We start from the raw sequence: 21,321 nt of genomic DNA, 5'->3' as shown, positions 1-21,321 counted from the left end.
AGGGAAGGGCTTGAGACTGTTTCGTTCACCATGTATATCCCAGCTCCTGGTATAGTGCTGAGCACACCGTAGATGCTTGGTAAATGTTTGTGGAATGAATAAAGAAATGAGCAGCTACATAGCTTGGGTAGATGGAACCAGTCAACTTCCCAGCCTCCTGTCAGATTTGTGTTGCTCTCCTCCATGGAGAAGACTCAAGAGAAGATTCTTTTAAGAGTTCCTTGGACTACAAGATCAAACCAGTCAGTCCTAAAGAAAATCAACCCTGAATATTCATTGGACGGACTGATGCTGAAGCTCCAAAAGTTTGGCCACCTGATGCGAACAGCTGATTCATTGGAAAAGACCCTGATGCTGGGAAAGATTGAGAGCAGGAGGAGAAGGGGAAAACAGAGGGTGAGATGGTTGGATGGCATCACTGACTCAATGGACATGAGTTTGAGCAAGCTCCAGGAGATGGTGAAGGACAGGAAGGCCTGGTGTACTGCAGTCCATGAGGTCGCAAAGAGTCAGACTTGACTGACTGACTGAACAACAACGACCTCCATGGAACTCCCTCCAGAATGACATGGTGAGCAGGAAGCCAAGAGCCTCTCCATTCCAGCCCTGGGCTAGATGTAAAACAGCCCAAACTTAAAAAAATTAAATCATACTCTGTAGCTGGGCTGCTTATTACTTCTGCAAGGCCCAGATGCCTGGTATACAGAGTGTCTTGGGGGCCTGTACAGTTGGGACCTGGCCTAGAAAGAGGGCAGGGGGCGCTGGCCTATGTGTTCCACCCAGACATACTCATTCACTCCTCTGCTCCATGGGCACTGACCAGGCGCTGAGCTGGGGTCTCACATGGTGCCTGCCCTCATGCTACACCCAGGCTTTCCAGAAAGATGATCAAAGAAAAATTGTGGTGAATCGTGCTCAGTGGCCACAGCTCTACTGGAGATATCAGGAACAATATTTCAAGGTGGTCAGGCGTGGGCTGAGAGATGGGCTGACCAGCATGGATGTGCCAGAGATGGGGAACCACATGTGCCAAGGCACAGAGGGAAAGGAGCACCTCCGTGGGCCTGGGTCAGGCCAGGAGTTCACTGGGCCTGGCTCAGAAAGTTCAGGGAGGAGAGTTGCTGGAGGAAGGATGGGCTGGGTCACTGGGGGCAAGGTCCGCTGACCAGAGGGGGCCAGGGCTTTTTAAAAGGGAAAAGACACAGGCAGCTTTGCATTTTAGAAAACTCACGCTACCAGAAATTTGCAAAAGCCTTGATGGGACATAAGAGTGGACATTTGGGAGTCTGTGCCTGCACCCCAGTGAGCACTGATGGCTGGGACCTGGGGCTGCGGGGTTAGATGTGAGAGAGCCATGTGATGAACAGACATGAGGGGGCGAAGGCAGGGTGCTGCCGAGGGTAACCTCAGGGTTCTGGTCTGCTCAGCTGAATGAAGGGGGCAGGCAGGAAATCAGGGGGAGAGGACGCTGGGTTAGCCCTAGCCATGTATCTGGAGGCTGTTAGGGATGTGAGTCTGGAGGGGAAGGAAGGCGCTGGCCTGGAGCTCTGGAGTTGTCCGAACCCAGCCAGACGGGGTGTTGCCTGGGAAGAGAACAAAGCAGTAAGGTAGAGCTGACTGAGAGAAGAGGGCTAAAGGCAGAGCTGCCCCTGCCTCTCAGCCAAACCAAATCCTCACATCTGAGAGCCACTTCCTATTTGCCCATGCCACCCTATGTGTGAGAGAGAGCACGCAGCAAAGATGGGAGGGAGAAAGAGAGCTTGCACCCAGCCTGAGGTGAAGGCCTGAGATGGGGAGAAAAAGTGCGGAGGTAGAAGGGGCCACGTCCCAGAACTGTAGGGGTCCCCCAGACCAAGGCCAAGACTCAGTGGCCCACTGAGGTCCTGGGAGCCAGAGGCTTAGAATGACCTCCCTCTATTGGGGGTTGGGGGTAGGGAACAGACCCCAGCCCACTCAGATGCAGTGGCCAGATGCTACGGGGGCAGCCCTTTTTCAGGGGGCTGTTAGCCCAGGGACTGCTTGGTCCAACCTGGGGAACTGGATCTGGATCTTTTGTTTCTTTCCACATGGAATCTCCAAAGGCCAGGCACAGAGGGACAGGAAGTACCTGTCCGGAAACAAGAACCTTGAGTTGGGAAGCGTTTTCCACTCCCTGTCCTTTCGTGGTGTCAAAGAGAAGATTTTCTCTCTTTGCATTTAATAGGCAGCAGGCTGGTTTGTCCTAAGCAAGGAGGCCAAGGTCCTCAGGGTCCCATCATCAGCCCTCAGATCTCTCCCTGAGTCACTGCATAGATGTCAGGCGAGGCCTACCACCCCAGCTTGCCTCCCACCCCTCCCCCTCCTCCCAGATGCCAATGCAGTCCCACCCTTTACCTGGTCTCCCCTGTTTGGCCAGGCACTGCTGGAAGAAGGTCCAGAGGACAGGGTTATAAGGAATCCATGGGTAGCTGATGGCCAGCTGACCGCCCTTAGCTCTCCTAATGATGGCAATGTGGCTAGCTGCTAGGGGTCCACCCTGTCCCACAAGCCTGTGCCCAGCCAGCCTCAGATGCCAGTGGATGGCCAATCTCTTTGGTACCCTTGACCAACCCAGTCCATCTCTCCCTCATTTCCGTTTCTGATATTCCACCCTGCTCCCCACTCCTCAGCCTGTGTGTGTGTGTGTGTGTGTGTGTGTGTGTGTGTGTGTATGGGGTGCAGGGAGTGCCCCAAGCCTCTATTCTGGCCAATGAGATCTGCCCATCGAGGTGGAAATCATTGCAATAATTAACAAGCCTCCTTGGTGGCGCTGGTGGGGGTGGAGAGGCGAGGAGACAACTAGAGCCTGCTTAATGGGCCCACCAGCCCCCACCCCAACCCCGACAAAGGCCAATGCTCCCCAAGCCATTCTTGGGCCCAGGACAGAGAACTAGCCCCTGTCCTGTGGAGGTGTCACAGGCCTGGGATCCGGCACATTCCCTAGGGCAAGAGAAATGGAGGCATAAGGGGCCCAGTGCGGAGGGCCAACTCCCAGCCCAGAAATGAGTCTAGCTAGGGAGGTGGGTGCCCCACAAAGGCCCCCGGGGCCTCCCGAGTCACTTCCATCCCTATCAAAGCACTGGTCTCTCACCCAAGACTCTCCCCTGGGTGGGAGGACCTTGAAGGAAGGAGCTGGAGATGGGAAACCAGCTGACCCCCTTCCTGTTTCCTCTGGAGCCACTCTGTCCGCATCTCAGGGCTCCAGGTGTGGCCTGTTTCCTCCTTTTTAAGGCTCCAGCAGCAGATTTCAAAAGCATGAGTTCCCCACTCCCACCCCAACTGCCTCCTTCCAGAGGTGGAATTAAGCACAGGAGAGGCATCTTCAAAACCTTGTCGTCACCATGAGACTGGCACCAAGGTGTTGTGGGCTCTGCCATCTACCACCCCAAGCAGGACTTTGGGCTGCATCAGAAGAAAGGGGAGGGGGCAGTAAATATTTAATGTTTTGGACTGAGGTAAGCTAAAGTGAGGTCTTTCCCAGTGGTTCGGTGGTAAAGAATCCACCTGCAATGCAGTAGCCACAAGAGATGTGGGTTCAATCCCTGAGTCAGGAAGATCCCCTGGAGCAGGGCATGGCAATGCACTCCAGTATTCTTACCTGGAGAATCCCATGGACAGAGGAGCCTGGTGAGCTACAGTCCATGGGGTCTCAAAGAGTTGGACACGACTGAAGAGACTTAGCACACACGCACACACACACAGCTAAAGCAATGTGTGCAGCAGTGTTCCTCTGGCTCTGCTGGTGTGCTGCCTCAGTTTCCTTGTCTGCAAAACAAGGATTGAGGATGAGATTTGTGGGTTTCAAACTCTGCTGTCAGAGCTCAAGCATTCTACAGGAAAGAATCAGGGCCTTAGTAACTCCTGTTTTATCAGTTACACAACTGGGCTTTATCCCTAAGATTTCATTTGCAGAACTAGCTCACAGCTGAGAAATGTTTTATCACTTCTGGGCCAAGCGATGCTTGTGTTGATCTCAGCTTAAAGCTTCCAGGGACAGGCAGCACCTCATCCACTGCAGGAAGATGCCTGGAGAGAGAGGATGGACCCCAGAAGGATGAACCAAAGGGATTTACTCCGCAAACCTTAGGTTGGGAACAACACTGGACACACAAATACATATATATGGCCAGGACACAGAGAGATGGGACTGGCCATGGGAAGTAGGCTCAGGAGAGTCTGGGCAGACCCAGAGGAGAATATGTACCCAGGCTCACTCATATATGCTGCTTATGTGCACACACACACACCACACACACACACACACACACACACACACACACACACACACACACACCACACAGTTGACCTTTGGAGCCCTGCCTCCATGGCAAGGCGCCACCTGCAGAAATATCCTTCTGTCTCCCTCTGAATCCCGCCCCACTCCCACTTACCTCCTTTTGGACTCCAAGCTGACCTCGCTGAGCTCTGTCTGGAGAAGAGGAAAATGTCTCTATCTGTTTTTCAAATATTTGGGGCTTGCTAAAGACCAACACATTTTTTTTTAAAGTCTGTATAATTTGAGGGCAATTTGATCCATATGTTTCTGATTCCTTTGCACTTAAATCATCAAAATATTGATTTTTAAGAGCCATTTGATGTCTAAGGAACCTTTTTAATGAGCTTTTAAAGCTCTTTAAACCCAGAGACTGGAGCCGGTGCCAGGGTCCAGGCTGGCTGCTGGATGGCCAAGGCCCCTCCCCGGGGTCGGGATCACTTGGAGCTGAGACTCACTCCCCCACTGCAGGCCTCACCTCGGCCTGGCCTCACTGCCTCCACTAGCACTGGCGGGGGTCCCAACCCAGCTTCTTGCTATTCCTGACAGGGGGCCTCTTGTCACAGATCACAGTCCCCTTTCCTCAATGCTCGCTTAAGGCACAAACTAAGAGCAGCGAACGGGACCCTTAATTGTTATAGCCTGCGTCATATTTTGCTGTAGAACTATGCTACAATTTATGTAACCACTCCCCACTGGAGAACATGCAGGTCATTTCCAATCGTGCACCTTAGTGCACATTTCTGATTATTAACTTCGGCTGTGTTTCTAGAAATGAAAACACTGAGTCAAAGACAGAGCACACCCTCAAGGCTCTCTCCACACGTGCTGCCACGCCATTTTTCCAAAAGATAACACCAATTTTTACACATCCACACATCTCCCCTCCTGCACTCTTGAGAGGAACATTCATTTCTATTCAAACAATGCTGTCGCATTTGAGCAAAGAGAAGCCCTCTTACACAGCACAGACAGGAGGAGGTTCTAAAGCCAGAGGCCTGCACTGGAATTCCACTTCTGCTATTTACTAATTGGAAGGGTGACTTACTCTGTCTGTGCCTGTTTTCCCATCTATAATTTGGGGATAATAATGGCACCACCACATGTTTATCATGGGGACTAAATGACATCACATATATACACATAAATGACTTAGTGGCTGATGCACAGTTGGTGGTCAATTAATGATGCCTAATATTATTACTATCCTTTAGCTAGTCCAGTCGGACACGAATGAAGCGACTTAGCAGCAGCAGCTAGTCCTTCAACCCAGCATGCCCTTCTCTTTCTCACCTTTTTGATGCCCTTTCCCCCTGCAACCCACCTTTTTGATGCACCCACTACCCAGGGCCTTACTTATCTCTACACTTAGCTAAGTTCCATTTCATTTCAAATCAGTTCAATTCCATCCCCCAAATTCTGGCATTTGTGCAAGCCAGTGTCCAGGGAGCTGGGCAGACACATAAAATAGATAATATCTAAGGTCCAGGCCAGGATGCGTTCTTTGAGAACTAGAGTGGCGCCCACCCCAGCACACACCACATGCCTTTGTGTCCATAAGGTTATTATGGAAGAAACTACGTAGGGTTCTCCATCACAAATTACTTGTGTGTGCATGTGCATGCATCTTCTTATGCACACATGCGTTTTCATGTGTGTGTTGCTGTGGGCATGTGTGTAGTGTTTGTGTGTGTGTGCATGTATGCTCAAAGTTTAAGTTCCTGAGGTGCAAAGACAATACAGTGAGCTGCCTCTGACACATCCACAGATCTTATACAAGGCAAGTTACAAACCTCGGACAATTATAGCTTATACAATTCAAGGAACACATGAATGAATGAATGAACAAAGGAATGGACAAAAAACCCTAAACTTCCACTTAGGCTGAGGATCTGGGAAGAGGGTTTGACTAGGGTCAGAAGTTCTGCACTTGAAACGCAATAGGCCCTGTGTGACACGGCGGGCCTCGCCCCTGCTGTTCCTCAGTGTTCATCCCCCAGAGTGAAGGGATTGGATTAGATGACCTCTGAGGTTCTTTCCAGCTCCAAGGACATGCTGAAGCCCCTCTTCCCCAACAGGGCCCTGTTCCCAATAGCCCACCCACCTCAGTCCCTCCAGACGCAGACCTCATCAGATCCATGAAGGCCCCAGTCCCATTTGGGGTGGGCCTCGCTTGGGGAGGGCCTTTTGCTCCCCTGCCTCATGGGGCTCAAGGCTATTTTGTCTAAATTCTCCAGGAACAGAGGAAAAGCACAGAGGCTTTTGCTAAAGCCCGGTGGGCAGGTCTCTTTGAGGACAGGGATTAAGTTTGTGTCTGTTGATCTCCCCTCCGGTCGACTCCGCTGTCTGCGAACCAGCTTCGGATTCTCTGGGCTTTATCCTCCGTCATATGGTTCCACTCCCCTCACATTACCCTGGTGGTGCCATTTCCAGCCATCTCTTCAGAGCGCCTCTGCAAAAAAGAATAGATCCCCAAAGAACCAAGCAAATTTTGGTCCATGCTGGTTCTAAATGAAGTCCCTCTTCCTTCAACAATTGCAATTTGGAAAAGAAACAAGACCCTCCTGTCTCCCCAGCCTGGGGCAACTCTGTCAGACCTCACACCAGACCTAAAAGACTATCTCCACTGGCGATGGGAGGTCAGTCTCAAGGGGCCCCGGCTTGCCTTCATCCCAGCCCAGGACATTTTAGGCTCTAATGGAGCTGCTGGTGATGGGCTGGTGGGCTGACCCCTACCGGATTATCTGAATTTGGAAGGGTCACTCAGGGGTCAGCAAGTCTGGGAGGGCCGATCCTAACTTCACAATGAAGACGTAGCCACAAGGGTCTCTGTCTCTGAGTGACCCCTTCTGTCTCAGAATTGCCTGTCTGCTCAGGGAAAGGGGCCTGATGCCTCTTAAGGGTCTTACTCCCCACAACTCTCAACCCTAGATATCAGTGTGGGGCTATAACGTGCTATTTCTAACACGGCAACAGGGATATGAGCTTTATGTAAATAGTAGAGGATGTTTTTGAATAATTTATGTGATATTTTTAATTCAAGTTTTAAAAATCCTAATGTTCCCAAAACAGAGGAAACACTGATGCTGCAATATTCAAACTGAACAATCTTTTGCTTTTAAAGATAAAGACTTAGAGTTCTTAACCAATTGCAGTAATCTCAGGAAACTCATTTAAAAACATGACTGAGCTGTGTGGCTTTCAGGATCTCAGTTCCCTGACCAGGGATTAAACCAGGCCCATACGAGTGAAAGCATGGAGTCCCAACCACTGGAGCGCCAGGGAATTCCCAGAAAACCTGTTTTTAATGATCTTGATTCTGACTCATTTTATTTAAAATACATGATTTGTATGCCCCTCTTTTGTACGTAATCACACTCACAAACAGCAAACACACTTGCTCTGTGATTCTGGGACAGGTTTTGCAGTATCTCTGGGCCTCAGTTTTCTTTGGTCTCAGTTTACTAATTTATAAAATAAATACAATTTACAAAATAAAAAACTAGATAACCATGTCCCAGGTCCCTTCCAACTCTTGAATTCTATGATAGCAAGAAAATTCTGAGCGTATGAACTAACTGGAGCAGCTTTATAGCAAGGAGACTATTTCACCCTGGATAATCTTCAGAGCATTCCCCTAGCCATGGGCCATGGATAGGGCAGAGCTGGCTGAACTAATGAAGGAATACTGCTCATGCTTTCAAGAAACACCTCTGTGAGCTAACCAAGGGTAACACCACCTCTGCCTTGCTCACTGCTGTGCTCCTGTCACCTAGCACAGGGTTCTGTACATAACAGCTGTCCCGAATGGTTGTTCAATAAACAAAGGAATTAATTAACTAATTCATTAAGGCATGCATGCTGGGCCTCTCCCTGGATTTGTATAGCTCTTTTCCTCAAAAAATTCAAAAGTTTTTTGTCAGAAGAACATCTAAAACATGACTTTTTTCCCAGAGGATTCTAGACCAGATATTAAATGTGTAAGGTAATAAAACAAATCCAACGCAATTCCTATGAAAAGCCTTCTATCCCAAATATAACCTGAGATGACACAAGCAAACTGAGTCTTATTGACCCACTGCACTGAGGTAGAATGTGTAGACAGACTCCTGAAACAATGTTTTCTTAGAAGTGAGGCCATGGTTTTCATTGTGGGTATCAGAAGTGGAACCACTATTTGGACTGATTATTTTCTTAAGGCAAAGGTCGTCTCAAGTAAGGCAAGGTGATGAGTGAAGAACAAAGTGCTACGGAAATCCAGACAGGCCATGGTGATAACTGCATAATTGATGGGAGAAGGGTACTGGTTCTTATCCTGCAGACCCTTCGCTTTATGGCCATTCTCTGTCCAAACCAAAAGGTCAGCCACAAAAGCAGCCTCTACATCACTGTCAGGATGCCAGGTGACGTTATTATCACAGAAGTAACAGCTGGGAGTGGGATGAATCTGGCCTCCCTGTTCCACTCGCCAGGTGATGAGCTGTTGAAACATATGATGTGATTTTATTTGTACACCTACAGTCAAGATTCCAGAGAGTCTACCCTTGGCAACCACCATGGACATGAAGACGAAAAGGGTGTTTAGGCTTTGTGGAATCCTACGTTACTGAAACCAGGTTAAAAATCACGTCCTAGAATCCATTTGAGCTTATCAGAAACACAGCCATCTCCTTCAGTTTCAAATAGGTTGTTATAACTAGTCAAGTAATATTTATCCAGGTGTAACCCAAAATGTTGACAATGGTACTGATAACTCCCTGGTTAGCTAACAGAAAATATAAGATCATTTATCCATTTCCATTGGGCCAAAGAATTTCAAAATTTGGTGCTGAAGAAGACTCTGACAGTCCCTTGGACAGCAAGGAGATCAAACCATTCAGTCCTAAAGGAAACCCGGAATATTCATTTGAAGGACTGATGCTGAAGCTCCAATACTTTGGCCACCTGATGCAAACAACCGACTCCTTGGAAAAGACCCTGATGCTGGGAAAGACTGAAGGCGGGAGAAGGGGACAACAGAGGATGAGATGGTTGGATGGCATCACTGACTAAATAGACATGAGTTTGAGCAAATTCTGGGAGACAGTGAGGGACAGGGAAGCCTGGTGTGCTGCAGTCCATGGGGTGACAAAGAGTCAAACACGACTGAGTAACTGCACAATAACAAAAAAATAATACATTTCTGTCTTCCACTGATATATCCCTCATTATAGAAATCACTGTTTGGATGGTGCACGGAAAAAGTGAATCAATATTTCCTCCAGGTAATTTTCTAGAATTACCTGGTGTGTCTTACCATTTTGTAAGTTATGTGACTTCATTTTGTTAGTTCCCTGAGGCATGCTTCAGTGAGACAAATTCCATAGAGGGTGTTGGGGTCTTAAAGATCCCAACAAATGTTTAGATACCTAAACATTTCTAAGAAGTTAAGGCCGGATTTGTACACACACACACACACACACACACACAAGTTGTCCTCTACTGGGGCACAGACTCTATTGAGGGTGTAGATGTCTAATGATAAAGTTGGATAATCTCTTGATATCTCTATGGATAGCACCAAAATAAGAATAACAGCAACAGTAAACATGATAGTGACCACAGACATTTTCTCAATATAACTTAGGCAATGGAGAAACAGTCATACTATCAGCAAACTTGTTGCCACAAAAGAGGAAAGTAAAAAGAAATAGGCAAAAGTGAAAAAGGCAGAGTGTTAGACAAAGGAGAGTGTGTTAATTTGTGACTCTAGGCATCTGTGCAATATTATTCTGAAGATGTGGAAGCACGTCCATCTCATGCTTTCATCTGCTTAATATGAAGGTCTGAGGGTAGTCTTTCCCGATTTTCAGAAATTCTTAATAGAGTCTCCTTTGGAAGATATGCTTTGGGGGGAGTCTTAAGCATCCTCACTGGGAAATTACTGTTTGAGATGGCCCTCCAGTTGCCAAGGATGATCTATGTTTCTTTAATTGGGAAGCATCCATCCAAAAATCAAATCCCTGGAATTCTACTGTTCTTGTAGGTTGTTAGCAGTAACTGCTAATGTCTTTTTCCATCAGTGTCCAAGGGCTACATTTCTATAATGTTTCTTCCAAAAACCAAATTTTTATTTGTGTGGGCACGGAGTAGGAGGATGTTAATAGTAAAACTGGCCTATGATATGGAGCCCTTGCAGTATTTGGCTATTGAAGCTCTTAACAGGGTACTGTGAAAAATTCTGCAAGAGATGGGAATACCAGACCACCTGACCTGCCTCTTGAGAAACCTATATGCAGGTCAGGAAGCAACAGGTAGAACTGGACATGGAACAACAGACTGGTTCCAAATAGGAAAAGGAGTACGTCAAGGCTGTATATTGTCACCCTGCTTATTTAACTTATATACAGAGTACATCATGAGAAACGCTGGACTGGAAGAAGCACAAGCTGGAATCAAGATTGCCGGGAGAAATATCAATAACCTCACATATGCAAATGACACCACCCTTACGGCAGAAAGTGAAGAGGAACTAAAAAGCCTCTTGATGAAAATGAAAGAGGAGAGTGAAAAAGTTGTCTTAAAGCTCAACATTCAGAAAACGAAGATCATGGCATCTGGTCCCATCACTTCATGGGAAATAGATGGAGAAACAGTGGAAACAGTGTCAGACTTTATTTTTGGGGGCTCCAAAATCACTGCAGATGGTGATTGCAGCCATGAAATCAAAAGATGCTTAGTCCTTGGAAGGAAAGTTATGACCAACCTAGATAGCATACTGAAAAGCAGAGACATTATTTTGCCAACAAAGGTCCGTCTAGTCAAGGCTATGGTTTTTCCAGTGGTCATGTATGGATGTGAGAGTTGGACTGTGAAGAAAGCTGAGTGCCGAAGAATTGATGCTTTTGAACTGTGGTGTTGGAGAAGACTCTTGAGAGTCCCCTGGACTGCAAGGAGATCCAACCAGTCCATTCTAAAGGAGATCAGCCCTGGGTGTTCTTTGGAAGGAATGATGCTAAAGCTGAAACTCCAGTACTTTGGCCACCTCATGTGAAGAGTTGACTTATTGGAAAAGACTCTGATGCTGGGAGGGATTGGGGGCAGGAGGAAAAGGGGACGACAGAGGATGAGATGGCTGGATGGCATCACCGACTCGATGGACATGAGTTTGAGTGAACTCCGGGAGTTAGTGATGGACAGGGAGGCCTGGCGTGCTGCAATTCATGGGGTCGCAAAGAGTCGGACATGACTGAACAACTGAACTGAAGTGAACTGAACAGGGTAGAGTCTAAAATTGCAGGTAATAATTGGAGGTAATATTCCTAGATATTACCAGCTCATGAGGAGGCCTGTTACCAGCTCATGAGGAGACAGTTGATGTACTCTCAAAGGAGCTGATCTTAGGATCAGTGATTAGGACTCTGCCCAGTGGTTAGTTTTGCTGGTCAGGGCCTGAGTTCGATCCTACAAGCTGTCCAGTGTGGCCAAAAAAAAAAAAAGATCCTAATTCAAAGAAGTTGAAAGGCCAAGGTCAGGACTTTGAACTAGGGAAATTCAGCTGTTTCTGAAAGCTGGGCTAAGTTTAATTTGAAAATTCCATTCATCCTTTCTACTTTGCCTGAAGTTTGGGGGTGGTGAGGAATTGGGGGTAAGCAGTAATGTCTTCTTATAGAACTCTTTGATGATCATCTCAGGAATACAGGGTAGGGGGGAGGTCCTCATCACTAGAGCATCAGATGGGGACCCCTCTAGTAGGAAACACAAAATTGAATGGTTCATTCTGATGCTCTTCAACAAGGAAAGGTTTCAACAAATCTGGAAACAAACATGCTCCCAAAGCCAAAAACAAACAAAAACAGCAGAACATATTCATACTCCATTAAAAGGGATAATTGTATTACATTCATTGGGAGGTTTTCAAATGGGCCTTGAGGTCTTGATTCCCAGGCATGCCCCACCTTTACTGTTTTGCCAAGATTATGTTGTTGGCAGCTGAGGTATGCACTAGAGCAGGGTTCAATAAACTATAGCCCGCAGGCCAATTCTAGCCCATGGATTTTTTTTTTTTTTTTTGTAAATAAGTTTTTGCTGGAACACAATCATGCCTATTTGTTTATGTACCGTCTATCACTGCTTTTGCACCCCAACGGCAGAGCTGAAGAGTTGCCACAGACTCTGTGTCCCACAGAGCCTAAAACATTGACTGTTCAGCCCCGTACAGAAAAAGTTTATTGATTGCTGGTCTAAGGTACCATTATGATGGGCCGTTTGGGTCATATTGTAAGTTCCCCAACCTGGCCACTTTAATTCCAGGCTGTTCTTGGAGAGGTTGTGCCATTTTGTAAAATATGCACAAGAACCTGGGTTACAATGAGAATCCTACAAAGAGTGGGCCTTCAGCCTTGTGGAGAAGTAACTTGAACTGAGATGACCCCACGTAAGTTAGTAACAGTTGGCCAAGAGTCACTTCTACACCTCCCATCTTGGGCTCCCAACCAGAGTGTAACTATCTTCAGCTGCATTCTTCAGCAAAAGGGGTTTTGGAGATTTTGTCTCCCAAATCTACCCTCTGGGACACAAAGTCAGGATGGAGGAAAATGGAGCCTGTAGCATTCTGAGATGGGCAGCCAAGCTATAGTTCATCCTCTTAAAGGTCACCAACCAAGCAAAGCCTTAAACTTGTTCACCCGTGGGACTAGTTTTGGCTGTGGACTCATTGGTACTCATCTGCTGACAATTCTATGGCCATTCTCTCCCCTTACAGACAAATAAAGTTTATGACAAAGCAGTACAAGACAGGGGTGAGATTAGAGGGCTTTCTAAATTGTTAGATGTTATCAACGGAAAACCACTGCTCAATTAGAAAAAGTTGTGATAAAGTAAAACTGACTTTCATTGATCTAGAGCAGCAATACTACACTGACAGTTCTTAAATAACACTTTGTTAGGAGAAATGAATGCATTTTATTTTACTCCTCTTTGCGGGGTTGCAGAAGTTCTTACAGCAGGATATCAGACTAGGACATGCTTAGATTGGCTAGTTTCCTAAGGCAAGGATCAGTATATAAAAGGCAAAGTTCTAATTTAAAAAAGGAAGCCTTGTACTAGTCACCAGGCTTTCTGCTGTTGTTACTCCACAACCGATGGGCACTTCTGGTTCTCACTTCCAGTCATTCTGTGGTGATGATGGCCGTCACTTATTGAACCAGACAATGTAGATGATTTATCCTTGTGTACCCTGTACCAGGGGCTTCCCTGGTGGCTCAGATAGTAAGGAATCTGCCTGCAATGCGGGAGACTTGAGTTCGATCCCTGGGTTGGGAAGATCCCCTGGAGGAGAGCATGGCAACCCACTCCAGTATTCTTGCCTGGAGAATCCCCACCGACAGAGGAGCCTGGTGGGCTATAGTCCATGGGGTCGCAAAGAGTCAGACACAACTGAGCATGCACAGATTCTAAATACATATTATGCTTAAAACTAAGAGCTTAAAAAAGATGAAGGTGACGTCTCTGGGTTCCAGTGATTAAGACTCCACACCTCCACTGTAGGGGGCATGGATTTGATCCCTGATTAGGGAATTAAGATTCCATAAGCCACACAGCATGACTAAACAAACAACAACAACAACAAAAAAACAAACAAACCCCCAAAAATGATGAAGGTGTATAGCATCTTCTTTCTGTCCCACTCCATCCATCGCCACCCAATAAAGTCTATTTTCAAGGGGAAGGAGTTATGAATCCAGAGGGCCTGTGTCTGAAATGCCATACTGCTGCTGCTGCTGCTGCGCCGCTTCAGTCGTGTCCGACTCTGTGCGACCCCATAGACGGCAGCCAACCAGGCTTCCCCTCCCTGGGATTCTCCAGGCAAGAACACTGGAGTGGGTTGCCATTTCCTTCTCCAATGCATGAAAGTGAAAAGTGAAAGTGAAGTTGCTCAGTCGTGTCCGACTCTTAGCGACCCCATGAACTGCAGCCTACCAGGCTTCTCCATCCATGGGATTTTCTAGGCCAAAGTACTGGAGTGGGGTGCCATTGCCATACTACTGGTCCCTAAGACAGAGGTTCTCAGGTTCTGAATACCCCACCCAGCCTTGCACATACTGCAAGGCACACTTTGGTCTTGCATCATGAAAGTAACAGACTGGAAATAAAGAGGTTTTACAACCAGATAGACCCCAGCACTGCTACTTACTGACTGTGGGGCATTGGGCAAGTCCCTTCATCTCTCCAAGCTCCTATTCCCTTATCTTCAAACAGAAAAGTAGCACATGCTGTTTGTTGTCTACCCCTAAAATCATTCCTTCCTGCCTCTTTCTTCCCATTACCACTGAGTGACTTCTTAGCCTCTCAAGTTGCTAGATTGTGTGTGGCCCTTCAAAATGGGAGGACACTTGTGTTCGTGGCTGGCACACTGTTGTCCTGACTCTGGACAACTGGAAGGAGAAAGAGGCCCTGGGTGGTCTCTCCTGAGGGGCTTGAGAGGTTCAACTCTTTCCATTAGGATTGAGAGATGAGAGAGCTTTTTCCAGGCTGCAGGGCAAGTCCCAAAGGGGGTCAGGCCTATTGGATCCAACTGCTGGTTGTTCATTAGTGCCTTCCCATATCATTTTCAATAAATATTCATTCAATGCCTACGAATGCCAGGGACACCACTGTGTGCTGGGGACGCAGTGGTAAACAAGACAGACAGGATCCTTGCCTATCAAATGGCCACAGCGGTTCAAATGACCACAGACTTTCCAGCTTCCCAACTTCCTAAATCACTGTGAGCATAATTGTGAGCATATTTCCACCTCTGCATTTTGAAATCCATCCATAACCCAAGGACTCTCCCAGGGCCCCTGGCTTGAGGTTGCTCAAGATGAACTGTTTTGCAGGAAAGTGAATATTTATTGAGCATCTTCCACTTGTAAGACTTGGGTCTATAAACATGAGGCCTGTTTTCATACCTCAGGGAGCTTAATTCTGGGGTGGTTGCTGCTGCTGCTGCTAAGTCGCTTCAGTCATGTCCGACTCTGTGCAACCCCATAGACGGCAGCCCACCAGGCTCCCCCGTCCTTGGGATTCTCCAGGCAAGAACACTGGAGTGGTTGCCATTTCCTTCTCCAGTGCATGAAAGTGAAAAGTGAAAGTGAAGTTGCTCAGTCATGTCTGACTCTTCGCGACCCATGGACTGAAGCCTACCAGGCTCCTCCGCCCATGGGATTCTCCAGGCAAGAGTACTGGAGTGGGGTGCCATTTTTGGTACAGGACAAATATTTGATCTGAGTAACACAAGTTATCATGCCTGAAGGAACCATAGGGAAAGTCCAGAGCAGCTGAGTCAGTTTTGGGGATGAGGTGACCCTAAAGGTGGTAGAATTCGATCAGGCAGAAAAGGATAGGAGATGGCCCACGAGAATAACTTAAGGGGCAATGTCCAAATGGGGGAAAGGCAAGCTGAGGATGGGGACGGGAAATGAATTGGCCCAAAAACCTGGTTTGCAGCCTGAGAGAAGACCTTAAATATGAAGCCGAAGAATTTGGACTGCATCCTATGGGCAAAGGGACATTTCAGGTCAGGAAGGTGCGCTGCGAAACGATTACTTTGACATCTGTGAGGGAGATGATTAAGAGGGTGGAGACCCTGGAAGCAGCAAATTGAGGCCTGAGCAGCTTTGGACCTTTCAGAGAGGGGCTCACACCCTCTGGGTTTTATTTCTGGCTCAGTCATTCTGCTAAGATTGTGCAAATCCTGCTGTGGAAGACTACTGGTTGCCTCCCAATATCCACTTCCCTCTCTCACCTTTCTAACAAAATCTTGAGTTTGTCTGGGGCAGCAAAATCTCTTGTTAAAAATGTTCAGCTCCTCCAAATCTAGCTAAACATGTCCATACTCCTGGCCAATGAGGCATAGAAAGAATTTACAGTGAGGCTTCTGGAAAGGTTTTGTTTTCTTGATAAAAAGACATTGATCTGGCCAGTACAAATTTTTTCTTTACCCACTTCTTCCAGCCTGGAACTCAGTTATGATGTCTGGAAGTGGTACAGTCATTAATGACCATGAGGATAAAAGCTCTAAATGAAGGATGGCAGAGAAGGAAGATAGCAGGAGTCTTGACTCTTAATGACTCTCTTGAATAGCTGTATCACTCTGAATTGCCTATCTCCAGATTTCCTATTACATAAGAAAAATAACTGTTTAATTTGTTGAAGGTTTATTTTAAGCAGCCAAACTTATTTCCTAACTGGTATACGTGGCTAACCCTGAATGCCTCACTTTCTCCTTTTCAGTCTCACAGCCTGGCGCAGAAATGGATTACCCGTCTGCCATGTGCTTTTCAGGAGCTGCCCACAACTGAAGAGGCCCTCGGTCTATGTTACCCCCTTGGTCCCAACTCTGTCAGCCATGCAGGGCCTCCCTAGCTTGCCCAGATCCTTCAGAGACCAGAAGGCAAGGCCAGCTGGGACAACCCCAGGAGACCAGATCTCCAGCTGGGAATCCAAACCTAGAGCCCTAGACCAAAAGTCAGAAGTCCTCGGATGCTGGACCACCTCTACGACTAATCAGGACATGACCGTGACCCCATCACTGCCAATTCCCTTGGGACTCAGTCACTTTGTCTTTGGAATGTGGGGGCTGAGTTAGGTCAAAGTTTTCGAAGTACACATCATTAATTTGCATTTAACTGTAAATAATAGAGAGCTTCCCAGGCAGGGCTAGTGGTAAAGAACCTGCCTGCCAATGCAGGAGACACGTTTCGATCCCTGGGTCAGGAAGATCCCCTGGTGGAGGTCGTGGCAACCCACTCCAGTATTCTTGCCAGGAGAATCCCATGGACAGAGGAGCCTGATGTGCTACAGTCCATACGGTCACAAAGACTCAGACACAACAGAAGCAATTTAGCACATACACAAAAAATTATAAAAGCAAGCAAAGAAACAACAAAAATCAAAAACCAAAAGGTAGTGCATTCCATCAGGCTTAAACAATAAAGTTATCATCTGATAAAGTCCAAAGACAGGACCACTTATGTTTGGTATGGTCAGCTGCCCACCAATGTCATCAGGCTCCCTGCAGTTCTCTGTGGATTAGCTCTGTCCTTGAATTGGCTTCCTTCAGGGGCACCGGATGGCTACCGCAGTACCAGACATCACGACCAGGCACTCCCCTAGCCAAGAATGAAGAGGAATGTATTTCTTGTGTTTGATTTTTAGGAGCAAGAAGCTTTTCCCACAGGGCCCTATCAGACCTCATGGGTCAAAAGTGTCTCTTTCCAGCCAGTCACTGAAAAGGAAAGGGGCATGGCCATCTGATCTGAATGTATTCTGGAGAGCAACCATGACCAGGACAGAAAGGAAGCCCTCTTTTCTAAAAAAAAAAAAAAAAAGACATGACCCCGTGACACAGAGCAGATAAAAGTTGAGTCCCTTGACTGAAGTTAGCGGTGGGGAGAAGGCTGGCTCCCCTTGCTTCTGTCCTCAGACTCCCAGTCCTGGAGCTGAAGCTCCTAACACCAGTTTGAAAGCCACTGGGCTTGATCTCTTAGGGAGCTTTCCATTCCAACACCCTATGTGTGTTTGCTTCTAAAATTAATGGCTCTGGCAGAATGAGGTCAATATGAGAGGGAAAACTACCCATATCCCCTGAGGTCACCCTGAGGACGGACAGTCAAAGAGCCTGGGGGGCTTCTAGCCTGGTTACAGCTAGGAAAACTGTACACATTTTTCTATACATTCACCATAGCGACCCATGTTCATACAATCTGTTCCTCTTTGAGGGCACACACAGTCTTACCCAGTCTGAGAAGCTGTCCAGTAAGTAGTGTAAGGCCCAGATGGCTCCACACTAGAATCACAGGTGGGGAAACCGAGGCACCAGACAAGGAGGTCTTGGCTCCCAAAGCCAGGGTCTGGAAGAGCCTAGCTGGAACCATATACTGCCAATTCGGCCTAAGGATGAGTAACGTTCCTGGGAAACTGGGAATACCAGGAAAAAGACACAGGTCTGATGGCTCCTGATCACAGGCTTGCTGGCAGGGTGCCTTAGGTCCCTCAACCTCTCTGCTCCCCACTCCCCTCATCTATAGAATGCACCACTTCAGGGTCACTGGGAGGACTTGGGGGAGTCCTGTGAAGGGTTGTTTAAAAGAGCTGTGGGGTCTTCCGGCCTGAGACTGCAGACAGCTAGGGGAGGACCTGCTCTGTTTCCCTCCTCCAGACTGTACGTGAAGGAAGACTGGTCCCGAACCCCAGACTGCCGCCCTGCGCCTGGCCACCGCCTCCTCCCGGAGGCCCTGGCAGTCTCTGGTCCAGCCCCTCCCCCACTCCCTAGGGGCAGGCGGCTGCTAATGGCCCTCCCCACAAGCTGCTTCATTAAGGATTTGTTCTGTGAGCTGCAATCAAAATAAACAGACCAGCCTGAAAGCCAGGGAACTAAAAACCAATTAAGAGGGAATGGAGATGGAAGGGAGGGGGGGTGGGCAGGAGGGGAAAAGAGGCCGGGGCTTTCCAAAGACTCAGTTCCCATGGCAGCCAGCTTCCAAAATAGTCTGGGAATGAAAAATAATGAAAACCACAGTGGAGAGAAAAGCGATCCTGGCAGGAGAGTCCTGACCTCGGGATTGGCTAAATCCCCTTTCTCCTGGCTCCCAGAGGGCGGCTTGGTGGGTCAGAACACCGGTGACCCTTCCTTCCCCCATCCACCCTCAAGGTTGTGAGTGGTGCAAACCCTCTGCGGGGCCTGCCGCCAAGGCCCCAGCGTGAAGGAGCCCATGCCCTGCTTTCCGCATGGGGAAACCATGATGGAGAAATGGGGCAGGGTAGGAACAAGACTGAAAAGAGAAGTTCAGAGCACCATGAAGTCCGCCAGCCTGGTTTCAGAGGGCTTCCTGGAGGAAGTGACATTCAGACTGAGATCTGAAGTAAGAGCTGGCCATGAAATGAAGAGCCGGAAGAGCACCTCCGGAAGACAGAAGGGGAATCCCAAAGGCTTGGGAGTGGAGGAGCAGGAGAAAGACCAGAAGTCTGGTGGGGCTGATAAATATTGAGTTAGGTGTGCTGTGTGCCAAGCTGAGTGCTGTTTTATGCCCTGAAACCTGAGAGGCAAGAACCCCGGCAGGCTAGGACTCCCAGGTGTTATGGAAAGGCAGTGGAGCCAGGACCCCACCCACACCTGCAGATGTTACACATACCTGCTTGCCCTCTGCCTGAGCTGGGCCTCCCAGGGAGCACCCCCCAGCCCCCGCCATGACCTGCCCACCCCCCCCCACCCGGGTGACAGGGGAGCCCAGCCTGGCGTTTCTAGCATCATCTCCTAATGATATCTCCAAGGAGGCCCCACAGCCCACCAGGACGCATCACCAGAGGCATCGCCGTTTAACCATCTCCAGACCCCCTTGTGGTCTGGTTTCTGTTTCACTGGTGAGGCAACAGGAAAGCTGAGATCCTATTAAGCTAACTTGCAGATGCCAAAAAGGAATAACGGCCAAAATTAAATTAACCCTTTCACTCTCCCTCGTCCACCCTCGCTTCCTGAGCCACAGAAATAAGAGCCCTGAACGTATTACCATCAAGGGATGCAACACCTCAGCCTCAGGGGGCGGGTTTCCAGATCCAGAGGGGACACCTGGCCTCCCCAGCAGCTCTGACGGGTCGGGAGCCTGTTCTGCAGGGGCCTAAGCAGCATGGTGATGACCGGCAGTGCCCTGCCCACCAGCACTTACTCACTGGAAGGCCTCCTAGTCGGGAAGCAGGACAGGAAGAGGTGAGGTGAAGGCTGCAGGGTCCAGTGGCAGCTTGTAGGCTCTGACTTCTCAGTCTCTTTTGAAGAAGCCAAGCCGGCGCCAAGTGGGAGCCCAGTGCAAACGGGATGCATCTGAGAAGGTGAAGCACAGCCACCCGCTCCCAACTCAGAGTCCTCTGAAGTCTCTAAGCAGAACAAGGGGAACATGGGCCAAAGAACTGAATGTCCGGAAAGCTACCCTTGAGCAGGGTCCCTGTCCTGTCCTCATGATGAATGAAGCAGAGATTTTGTAATCAGAGCCCCCCAGGTATCAACCCTAGTCCCATCACCTGGTAGCTGTGCGATCCCGGGCAAATTACTCCTCTCTGAGCCTCAGTCTCCTCAACAGTAAATGGGCACAATAACACTGACCCCATAGGGAGGGCCTCTGGAAGGGTGACAAAGGTCCCAGAGTGCCCAGTGCAAGCCGGGCAGGAGTAAGAACTCACTAGTATTCTTTCCCCCTCCCAGGCTTCAGCAGCATCAATTGTATTAATAAAATGGGGTTCCAGCTCTCCCAGGTTAAGTGTGCAAAACACTTGGAAAACTGCAAAGGCCTATGGATTCGTGCAAAGGATGTCTGTTTGAAGAAGATGCTGAGTTACTCCTTTCCAGCCTCCACTACCCTCAGCATTTCTCTCATCTGACACCTGCCGTAAGGCCTTCCCTACCCTGCACGGACTCTTCCTGGGTGGGCTTGAGGAGTCTCTGTCAAATTAACAAAGTTAAATGGACATTTATGGGGCAAATCTGAGAAACTCACAGCAAGTATAAAAAACTGGAATTATGATGCACCCCCACTCCCTGGGTCCCCCACTTACTGTTCTTTTTAAATTGGGTTATGGTTGCTTTCCAACGTTGTGTTAGTTTCTCCAGTACAAAAAAGTGATTCAGCTATATGTGTACATATATCCCCTCCCTCTTGGACTCCTTCTCACCCCCCACCCTATCCATCTAGGTCACCACAGAGCACTGAGCTGAGCTCCCCGAGCTATATACAGTAGGTTCCCCCTAGCTATCTATTTTATAGTTGAAGGAAATGAGGCCCAGGCACAGAAGGTGACCTTCTTGAAGTCATGGATGGTAGATGCCTGGGTTTGGAACCCCAGGGCTGTCCCACTCCGAGGCCAGTGCTCCTGCCAAACCCATCGCCCTAGTTCATCAGCCTAAGGGGCTGAACAGGGTCAGCATGAGGAGCTTCCTGAGACCTGGGGTAGGTCCCTCCTCCTGTGGGTGCTGAGAGTGGTCACCCCTCCACACTGGGAGACAAAAGGAGCCCACATGT

The 21,321-nt window shown here is 48.3% G+C and overlaps 1 long non-coding RNA gene across 2 annotated transcripts in view; it reads right to left on the bottom strand.

Moving 5' to 3' along the window:
- Window positions 1–20,965, bottom strand: part of LOC101906077 (uncharacterized) — a 42,850-nt gene extending 21,885 nt beyond the window's left edge. Inside the window, exons 1-2 of one of the 2 annotated variants that reach the window (XR_009496407.1) lie at window positions 19,978–20,965; window positions 3,617–6,743 (exon numbers count right to left, since the gene is read on the bottom strand). This is a non-coding gene — a long non-coding RNA (uncharacterized lncRNA). The other variant, XR_001501300.3, reaches the window with a different exon arrangement.
- Window positions 20,966–21,321: the final 356 nt, after the last annotated feature.

The sequence above is a fragment of the Bos taurus genome, chromosome 11 (genome assembly GCF_002263795.3).
Source record: "Bos taurus isolate L1 Dominette 01449 registration number 42190680 breed Hereford chromosome 11, ARS-UCD2.0, whole genome shotgun sequence".
NCBI lineage: Eukaryota > Metazoa > Chordata > Mammalia > Artiodactyla > Bovidae > Bos > Bos taurus.
This window is presented reverse-complemented; position numbering and strand designations above follow the sequence as displayed.